Below are 9177 nucleotides of genomic sequence, written 5' to 3'. Positions count from 1 at the left end.
ATCAATCTTGATTATAATCAAGAATTTTAGAATTCCAAAAATAAGTAATGAAAGACAAAAGGAAAATTTTAATCAAGCAAGTAAGATAATTTAGAAAGGTGGATAATTGTGAACTTCAAGTTCAAATGGTTTTATGGTATGCTTAGCCCAAAGAATAAAGCTCAATTTATAAGAAAGCATATAATTGTAAAATTTCAGCAAAGAGAAAAGATTGCACTTGAAGGATAATGTGTAAGAATGCTCTGGAATTCTCAACAGCAGTGATGGAAGCAAAATGCCAATGGCTCGTTGTAGAGGGAAATGCTTTTTCAGCCTTATTCTAGATAGGAATGTATGATGGTGCATCCACCCACTCTATCAACCAGTTATCTGAATAAATAAACTTATTTGCAGATATTTGAAGTCTCAAGAGATTTGTCTCCAGTGAGTCCACTGGCTCAGTGTAGTACACATTTTTTTAAAAACAAATATTTCAAAAGGACTCTAATTGTGGAAGGTAAGGGGCAGGTATGTGAGTTTCAGAAGGTAAGATTTTCCCCATCCATCTTGGCATGTCAGCTGATTTTGTCACTATGCAGATCCCCTTAGCTACCATACTGTGGAGGCTTCATTGGTACAGATTTCCCATCATGTCTAAAATGTATTAACGAGCAGCAGGTATCTGGTCCCTTTGTCTCTTACATTCTTTTCACCTTCTTTTCTGTAATGTTCTCTGAGCCGTGGGTGTAGAGGTTACATTGTAGACATGTCACTTAGGCTGGACACCTCACAGTCACTTATTTTCTACAACTGACCAGCTGTGAAACTTTGTAATAGTCTCTTTCATAAAACGAAGCTTCTTTGATGAGTTTTGAGAAGTACACTTAACTGTAAATATAAGGTGATGTATTTAGAAAACAGTAAGAAATTTTATTGGTCTGGGGAAGGAAGAGCAGTAGGTTTTAATGTAGTGCCTGTGACCACTCCAGCCATATGTTTTTGGTTATAGTCACAGTAACTCGAATGATTTGCCTCCCACCAAGCAGACCTTGAGTTCAATTAGACAACTATTGAACAGCACACTTCTGCACCTATAGAGATAGTTTGCTGAGTGGTTCTTAGCCTTTACAGCTGGGTAGGATCATTGATTGGCTTTCTCCCTTAGCAGCTTGCGTAGTATCTTCTGATACTATGAAAGCTAGTCTTTAGGAAGGAGACTTCCAGGTCATTTCCAGCTCAGTTGTTCCAACTCATGTGCCCAAAGAATGTTGTGTTTTCAACAAGAGGGTCTTACCTTCAGGTTTTGGGAGGCAATCAAGGACTGTGGCAATAGCCTGTGTTATTTTAGGAGTCTCTTAGACTACCCTGACCAACAACTCAAAGGGAGGGTTCCCAGTTGGCAAGCCTTGAATGGCATCTGTGCAACAAACCCAGAAAGTGACTATTACAGATGGGAGATAAGGAGGTTGTGGACAAAGTGCCCTCCACGGAGAGATGAAAGCCAGAGGATACACAATATGTTTAACATATTGAAAATAGTCACATTTTGTTGGTAGATAACTTAAGTACAGTATAACAGTATGTACACAGAAAGATTAAAAAAAACTACAGTGAAAACGAGGCAAATATTAACTTCAGTAAAAAGTCAGTTGTACAAAAAATGAATGAAGTATGGTCATTCTATGCTACTAGGTTTATATACTAATAAATCTAGGCATTATTACATGTATGCATATTTGTATATAATATTTAAACTGAAGGTTGATTCAATAATATTAACAATGAAGCTGTGACAAAATTATACTGTATATACTGTATGTGTGTTTGTGTGCTTTATATGATTGAGAAAGATAAAACTACCAAATCAAAGCAGGCTAGAGCAGGGATCCGTGTGTGTGTGTGTGTGTGATATGCATGTGAGGGGAGTACATGCCTATGATTGTGAGGGTGTGTGTACATGTGGTGTGTGTGATATGCATGTGAGGGGAGTACATGCCTATGATTGTGAGGGTGCGTGTACATATGTGCACATGTGGTATCCAGAGTGGGATGTGTTGTCTTCTCTATCACCTTATTCCTTTGAGACAGGTTCTTTCATTGAACTCAAAGCTTGCCATCTCTGGTGGGCTGGCTGGCCAGGGAGTGCCCAGGATCTACAACGCTAGGGTTATAGGCACATGCAGCCAAGCTGGGATTCGATTTCAGGTCTTCTTGCTTGCATATCAAGCTTACATTACCCACTGAATCATCTCAGCCTCAGGAGTCTATTGTTTAATAAGCATGTATAAGTATCACTGTATTCTAGGACATTTTACACTTGGAGCACATGATAGCTTGAGGCTTTGAGCATGTTTTGTCATAGAAGAACATAACATGTGATGGTTACCATAAATTCACCTGCCAAATGATTTTAGTGATGAAATATCTGGAAATTACTTTTCCCGTCCCATGGCACTCTATTATCATATAGAAACACATTCACTGTAGGAGTCCCTCTGCCTGTGGTTTTCTCTTCTCACCCTTGATTAGAGCTGAGAAGATTAAAGTTACCTAGCTCAGTTGTACTGACAGGCAGAGGTACAGGTTGTAAAAAAAAATTGATGCTTCTGGAAGGCTCTAGTTGTGGATGAGAAGCGATGGGTACATAAGCTTCAGAACTTAGAGAGCAACTAAAAGAACTCCGAGGTAAGATTGTCTAGGAATTGAGCCTGAGAAGGGTGAGGAGCCAAGGTAAGGCTCAAGAAAAGTTGTAGTGTGTTTTGCTCTCCTTTTCCCTCTAGTTTTGGGTTCCATGAACTCCCTCTTCTCCTCTTTCTTCTTTCTTCTGGGTAAGAGAGGCAGAACTAGGTGCTTATGATGGGATCCAAATGAGGCTTGCCTTCTTTTCTCTCATTCATTTGGGATAAGGTAGGCAGTAAGTAGGAAGTAAGGGTTGAGCCTTGAGGCCTGGTAAGGGAAGAACTGGGGGTGTGGAAGTGGTGGTACTGCTTAGGCTGATGTGGGAGGGACAGCTCCCTTCTGCCTGCTCTTTTATTACAAATCTGCTCATTAGCAGCATAGGATGCTGGTGAAATGCTGACGCTAACGTGGTGAGAGGTGCCTGAGGAGCTGTACAGTCTGCCTGATGCATCAGAGGGTGGATTTTGATTGCCTTGCAGCCTGGCAACCATGGAGAGGTGGTAAAGCAAAGGCTATTTCTGGCTGCAGCTGCCAGTCTGGGGCACACATTCTTACATAAGCAAGGTACACAATGAAGTGTAGGAAACTCAGGACTGTGACTGACTCCTCCATTGTTCTCTCTTTTAGTCACTGCTGATATGGTTGCTTTTCAGTCTTCTTTACATATAGAATCATATGAAAGCCCATCTGGATAAAATTATTCCTCTGTTTTAAATAATGGCTGAAATATTGTAGAGAAACCAAGTGTTTATTTCTTAGGTAGCTCCCAAATACATAATTGCTCAAGACATTTTTTTTTTCTCCAAAAACATGCAGTTACAAATCACTAAAGTATCAAACCCTGTTCTATTGCATAAAGTATGCTTTATTTCCTTCTCAGGTTCCCAGCTCTGGCTTCATGGTAAGGGGTTCAGGGGATAGTTTATTTATGTGTGAGGTGTGGGTAGACTTGGGCTTGGTACTTAAGCACTGGTGCTACAAGGTGTTACCTTGCTCCCACAATAGGTCACCCTGTTGATCCTCCTCATCTGTGTGAGTGTCCAGAACAATTACATGGACAGAATGGGAGGAGTGGGGAGGGGATAGCATGTCAGTTTCCTTTAATGGACTTCAAAACTGTTTCAAAGTGTGTTATTAAATGCTAGGGGATAGCAGTAGCAATGAAAAATCTTCGAGGACCTAGTTTCTCTGTAGTTGGATGATTTTTTTTCAAGCATGGTTTCCTGGGCTTTTTAAGGTAGAAGGTATTGTTTCTGTGTGCTTCCTGAAATTTCTTTCCTTCCTCCATTGTACTGTAATCTTTTAGGGGCCATGAATATATATTATCTGACAAAACATCCCTTTCAAAATAAAGTACAACTAACTGCATTTCAGGCATTCAGCTGCTAAAGAGGGGCAGTTGTTACTTTGCGCATCCCAAGCATCCTGTAGGCGTTCTCAGGCTTAGGAGGCACCATATTGTGTGCTGAGGGTTTAGAAGTGACTTGTGATTGATGTAATCTTCCAGTTTTGATCATCTCTCAGAAGGTGGCATCCTGTCGATGGTATAAAAGGCAGTGGCAACAGACCTGCCTCTGTGACAATATGCACAGCAGACCCTATATTAGAGATGTCGGTGGTGTGACAGATGTGTGAGATTTATGACAGGGTCCAGTAGAAGCACAGCACAGACTCTAGAGTTGTTGAGTAAGACCATGCTATTTTGTAGCAGAGAGTTGTTTGTTGCTTTTAAAAAGACCTTCTGGAATGTTAGAAGGCCTTGGTAGTGAAAGAGTCACTGAGCATGGAACTTCCAGTGACTGTGTCTTAATCTTTCTATTTTGAGCTGAATTCAAAGAGCCAAGTAATTAGTTTAGGTGGGCCCAGCAGTAGCTTACCAGAAAACAAAATTAATATATTCAGGGGCTAGAGAGAGGCCTCAGTGGCTTAGAGCACTGGCTATTCTTGCAAAGGACCCAGATTAAATTCCCAGAACCTACGTGGTAGTTAACAACCATCTGTAATGTCACTTCTGGGGGATCTGACATTGTACAACATGGGTGCACTTGTGTATATGCAGGAAATACAAATGCACATAAAATAAAAAATAATGAAGTATTAAAAGATTAATATATTCAAACTTGGCAGAAGTAGAGACAGAGGGCATAGCGAGGTACTTGAACAGGTGGCTGAGACCCTTTGTAATTTACTATGGCTGACCCAGTTGTACTCTTTTAGCTTACAAACTTAGAGGTCCCTTGGATATGCTGTTAAAGATCACCAAAGCTAATCTGGGCTCAGGTTGGTGGGTTTGTTAGGGGGTCTCAGGTACCAATGTCAGCTACTGAATCTCATCTCATTGTAAGAGGAACCTGAAAGTGACAAATGACAACGTCTTTTGTGACTACTAGATGTTCAAGTGATCTGATAAGCCACTATATTCTATACAGTAATAGAAGCATATACCTCAGGACTTGGGCTTTTGACTGGCCATTTTTGGTGGCAAGTGTGGTGGCTAGGAGGCTTTGGATGGTGAAAGAGTAAGATGACAGTAGATACTTTGTAACTGATGGTAGCTTTCTATTACATAAAGAGAAGCAGACTGAAAAAAATTTTAAGGTAAATTTCTTTTCCTTCAGTGTGCCACATTTTAACTTCAACTTTGTTTATAATTCTAAATCTCTTAACTCTTTTGAATTTAAGAAAGAAGATGAAGGAAAAGCTATTCTTAGAATTCTATATACCACTTGAACTTATCTACTTTACAAAATAAGGGATTCGGGAAACATGAAAGCAATCTGGAGATTGCTCAGCAGTGAGGAAAGGGTATAATGGAAGAGATTAGAGGACTTACAGAAGAGGAGAGAAGAAAAGAAACAAGAGGAGAATTTGGAGATCAGCCAGGTATATACCCCTGTGTGGTACTGACTGGATCTTGTCTAGAGAAATCATGAAAATTTCAAAGAATTTGTATTTTTAAAAAGTAAATAAGAAATAGGGCTGGGATGTAGCTCAGTTGGTAGAATGCTTGTTTAGATTACATGAAACCCTGGGTTCAGCCACAGCATTGCATATAATCAAGTGTGGTAGTACATTATTTGTAATCCCAGCACTTAGGACACGGAGGTAGGAAGATCAGGAAGTTCAAGGTCATATACAGTCAGCTACATAACAAGTTCAAGGCCAATCTGGGCTACATGAGACCTTGTCTCAAAGAACAAGGAGAAGGAGAAGAAGGGGAAGGAGGAGAAGAAGAGGAGGAGGAGGAAGAAGAGGAGGAGGAGGAAGAAGAAAAGAGGAAGAAGAGGAACGAAAATCATCAATGGAGGTAACAATGTATTAAAAGTCAGGAGATTTGTGCTTTCATCTTGACTGTGATTCCACATCTATGATTTTGGAGTCTTTCTTGGTGTTAGTCTTATTATTTTTTAATTTAACCAATTAAATTTGACAAACTCTGGAATGCCTCCTGACATTGCTCTCGATAATTGTTTGGATAAAGACTTTAGGCCAGCTCTTGAAAATACAAGTGACTGGAGAATTTTTAACTGTCTAAATTACAAAATCAATATGGAAGAGGTAAATGAAGTAACGTATTCACAGGGTGAAACATACTCCACGTAGGAGGAAGGCTCATAAAGAAGAAAGGGCTAAAATGTTTAGCCTTTTGTATTTATGGGAAAAAATATGGGATTAGTTGAATCTTTTAAAACTATTTTATGTGAAGGAGAATATAAATATAAGATAGAGGACATTATAAAGGAATTCTCTTTTGTTTGTTTTTTTGAGACAGTGTCCCCCTGTAGCCTCAGCTGTCCTGGAACTCACTATGTAAACCAGGCTGGCCTCGAACTCACAAAGATCTGCCTGCCTCTGCCTCCCAAGTACTGAGATTAATGTTGGGCCCTGATTGTCTGAAAATATTTGATAAATTCTGTGCTGGGAGTCTACTAGTCATGACTAGTGCTGGAAGAGTGTTGGCTGCTTTATCCTTACTTCAACCTGGAAAGAATACTTTTAGGGTGACTAATGAGAAGAGCTGCTATGTGTCCTGGATTTGCGTGCATAGATCAGGTTATCATTGGAGTTACTAGGGAATACAGTCTTGGAATAAGAGACTGGTTGAAGCCATGCATGAAGGCAAGACAAGGGCAAACCAGCACTGCAACCACTTGGGAAGAATAAGTAAGAGAGCAAGATGGAAAAGGAGTATGTTGTGAAAGAGAACCGATCTGGAACCACCTGTAATGAACTCTGTAAAGACCTAGCAGCTACTGAAGGTAAAGCTGTGGCTCTACCACTGTGGAAGGAGCTGATGCTATAATGTGTCATCTAAAAGAGGCATATCAGAGAACCCTGAAGAATTCAGAAAAAGAGTTACTTTTGGTCTCTATCAAGCTGAAGGAGTCACATGAGTGTTTTCCTGTCATATCTTTTCTTCCTTTCCTCTTCCAACCTTGGGGATTGGAGAGGTAAAACCGAGACATCTATTTTCGCGCACTGTTTTAGTTACAACTCTCCAGCTCAGGAAGGCTACTTGCTGATAGAGGGGAAAGACACATCCTAAAATGAAGTTTAGAATTTCGGTATTGTATAGACCTAGACATTTGAATTAGTGAAATGAGACAGTCTATGCAACTGGAATTGACTGGAGAAATTTTATTTGTACAAAAAAAACCTCTTTGGAATGTTCTATGGTTTTATGGAATGTCAGCAGAAAAATTCCCCCACTCTACAAGGAAGATACAGGCTAGCACAGGGATCAAAAGAGTTACATTGCTCATGTTTATGTGGTTAAATTTTCTATGAAATAATGTTTACTTTAAAAAATAAAACATTTTACCAAGTCATTTCAAGGTTCATTTATATCATTCAAAAATTCTTGGGTGGAATAAAACAATTTGAGGGCATTTCCTGAGAATGAAGCTTCCTAAAGAAAAGGTAAGATGAAATCTTAAAGTGGTTTTAACATACATTTCCCTAGTTACTAACGATGTTGAAGACATTTTATGATGTTTCTTAGCCATCTTTGTTTCTTTTGAGAACTTGTTGTTCAGATCCTTAGCCCCTCTTTTAATTGGGTCATTTGTTTTCTTGATTTTTTGTTTTCAAGAGAATGAATGATACCAAATTCTGGAGAGGATATGGTGAAAAGGTAATGCTCACTCACTGCTGGTGGGATTACAAACTCATGTGGAAATCTTTTTAAAAACTAAAAATGAACTAACCATTTGACCCAGTTGTAGCCCAGAAATTCCTCATTCTTCCTAAAAATATGGGCAACAGGTGCAAGCATGGGTGACGTGGGGCACTCAGGGTAGGTAAAAGGGGTGGAGCTGCAGCCATTTTGGAACTCAAGGAGTGAAGTGTGGGGCCAGTTGGGGAGCTGAGTACAGCAGGGCATTCTGCCCATCTCATGGGCTCCACAGGACGAGATGAGACAGGTGGCAGTGGTGTGTGAAAGCGGGGCTTGAATGGCACATGGGTTATGAAAAGCTGTTTATTTGTAAGTCACCCCCTCCCAAATGTCATATAAACTATGCAAAATTTAAATAGGATGTCTTATTTTGGTTTGTTAATTTGCATCAGGACTGAGAGATCCTAGAGTTGTCAGAGGGTGCACCCATGGGAGATCTAGAGTCGTCAGTGGGTGTACCCATGGCTCTCCCAGGGAAGGAAGAGGAAAAATTTAGTGGAACACTGGTTATACCATTCTTTGGCATATTCCAAAGGACTCATCCTATTACAGAGATACTTGTACAACCATGTTTGTTGCTGCTTTTTTCATAATATCCAAGAGATAGAAGCAATCTAATGAATGGATAATGAGAATGTGGTAGATTTACACAATGAGTTCTACTCAGCAGTAAATAAAGAAAAAATCATGAAATTTTCAGGTAAATGGCTGGAACTAGAAAATGTTATACTAAGTGAAGTAACACAGACTCAGAGAAACAAATGATGTATGTTCTCCCTCATTTGTGGATCCTAGCACCAAATACTTATACACAAATATCCTAGTCACCACTCATCAAAGAAGCTTCTTTTGCAAAAGAAGGAGACTATTACAGAGTTCCACAACCAGTCACACACAAACTTTGTCTGTGAATTTCCCAAGCCTAAGTGACATATCTACAATGCAATCTCTGCACCTACGGCTCACAGAACATAGAACAAGGGTTAAGAGGACATTAATGCATCTCTAAATTCTCAATGAAGCTCCCTTATGCAACAGAGGGACAGGAACACAAAAAGTCACAAATGGCCAAAGCGTGGAGAGTTAGAGTTTGCAGAGTGTGGATTCTTGGACATCCTATGTTAAATTCCACCCACCCAGGACTTAGGGACTATTGTGAAAGAGGGGGTAGAAAAATTGTAAAAGCCAGAGAGGAGGTACACGACCATATGGAAACACTGCTAATATGAAACTACAGCAATGGTGTCAGTATGCAGAAGACCCATGCAAACTCAAACAGACAAAACCCCAGCACAGAACTTTGGAAACAGGCAACAAGTCCCAATCTTAGTCAAATAATTATT

The sequence above is a fragment of the Nannospalax galili genome, unplaced genomic scaffold (assembly GCF_000622305.1).
Source record: "Nannospalax galili isolate Female #2095 unplaced genomic scaffold, S.galili_v1.0 scaffold876, whole genome shotgun sequence".
In the NCBI taxonomy this organism is placed as follows: Eukaryota; Metazoa; Chordata; class Mammalia; order Rodentia; family Spalacidae; genus Nannospalax; species Nannospalax galili.
The sequence above is the reverse complement of the archived record's forward strand: the minus strand, read 5'-3'. Positions refer to the sequence as shown.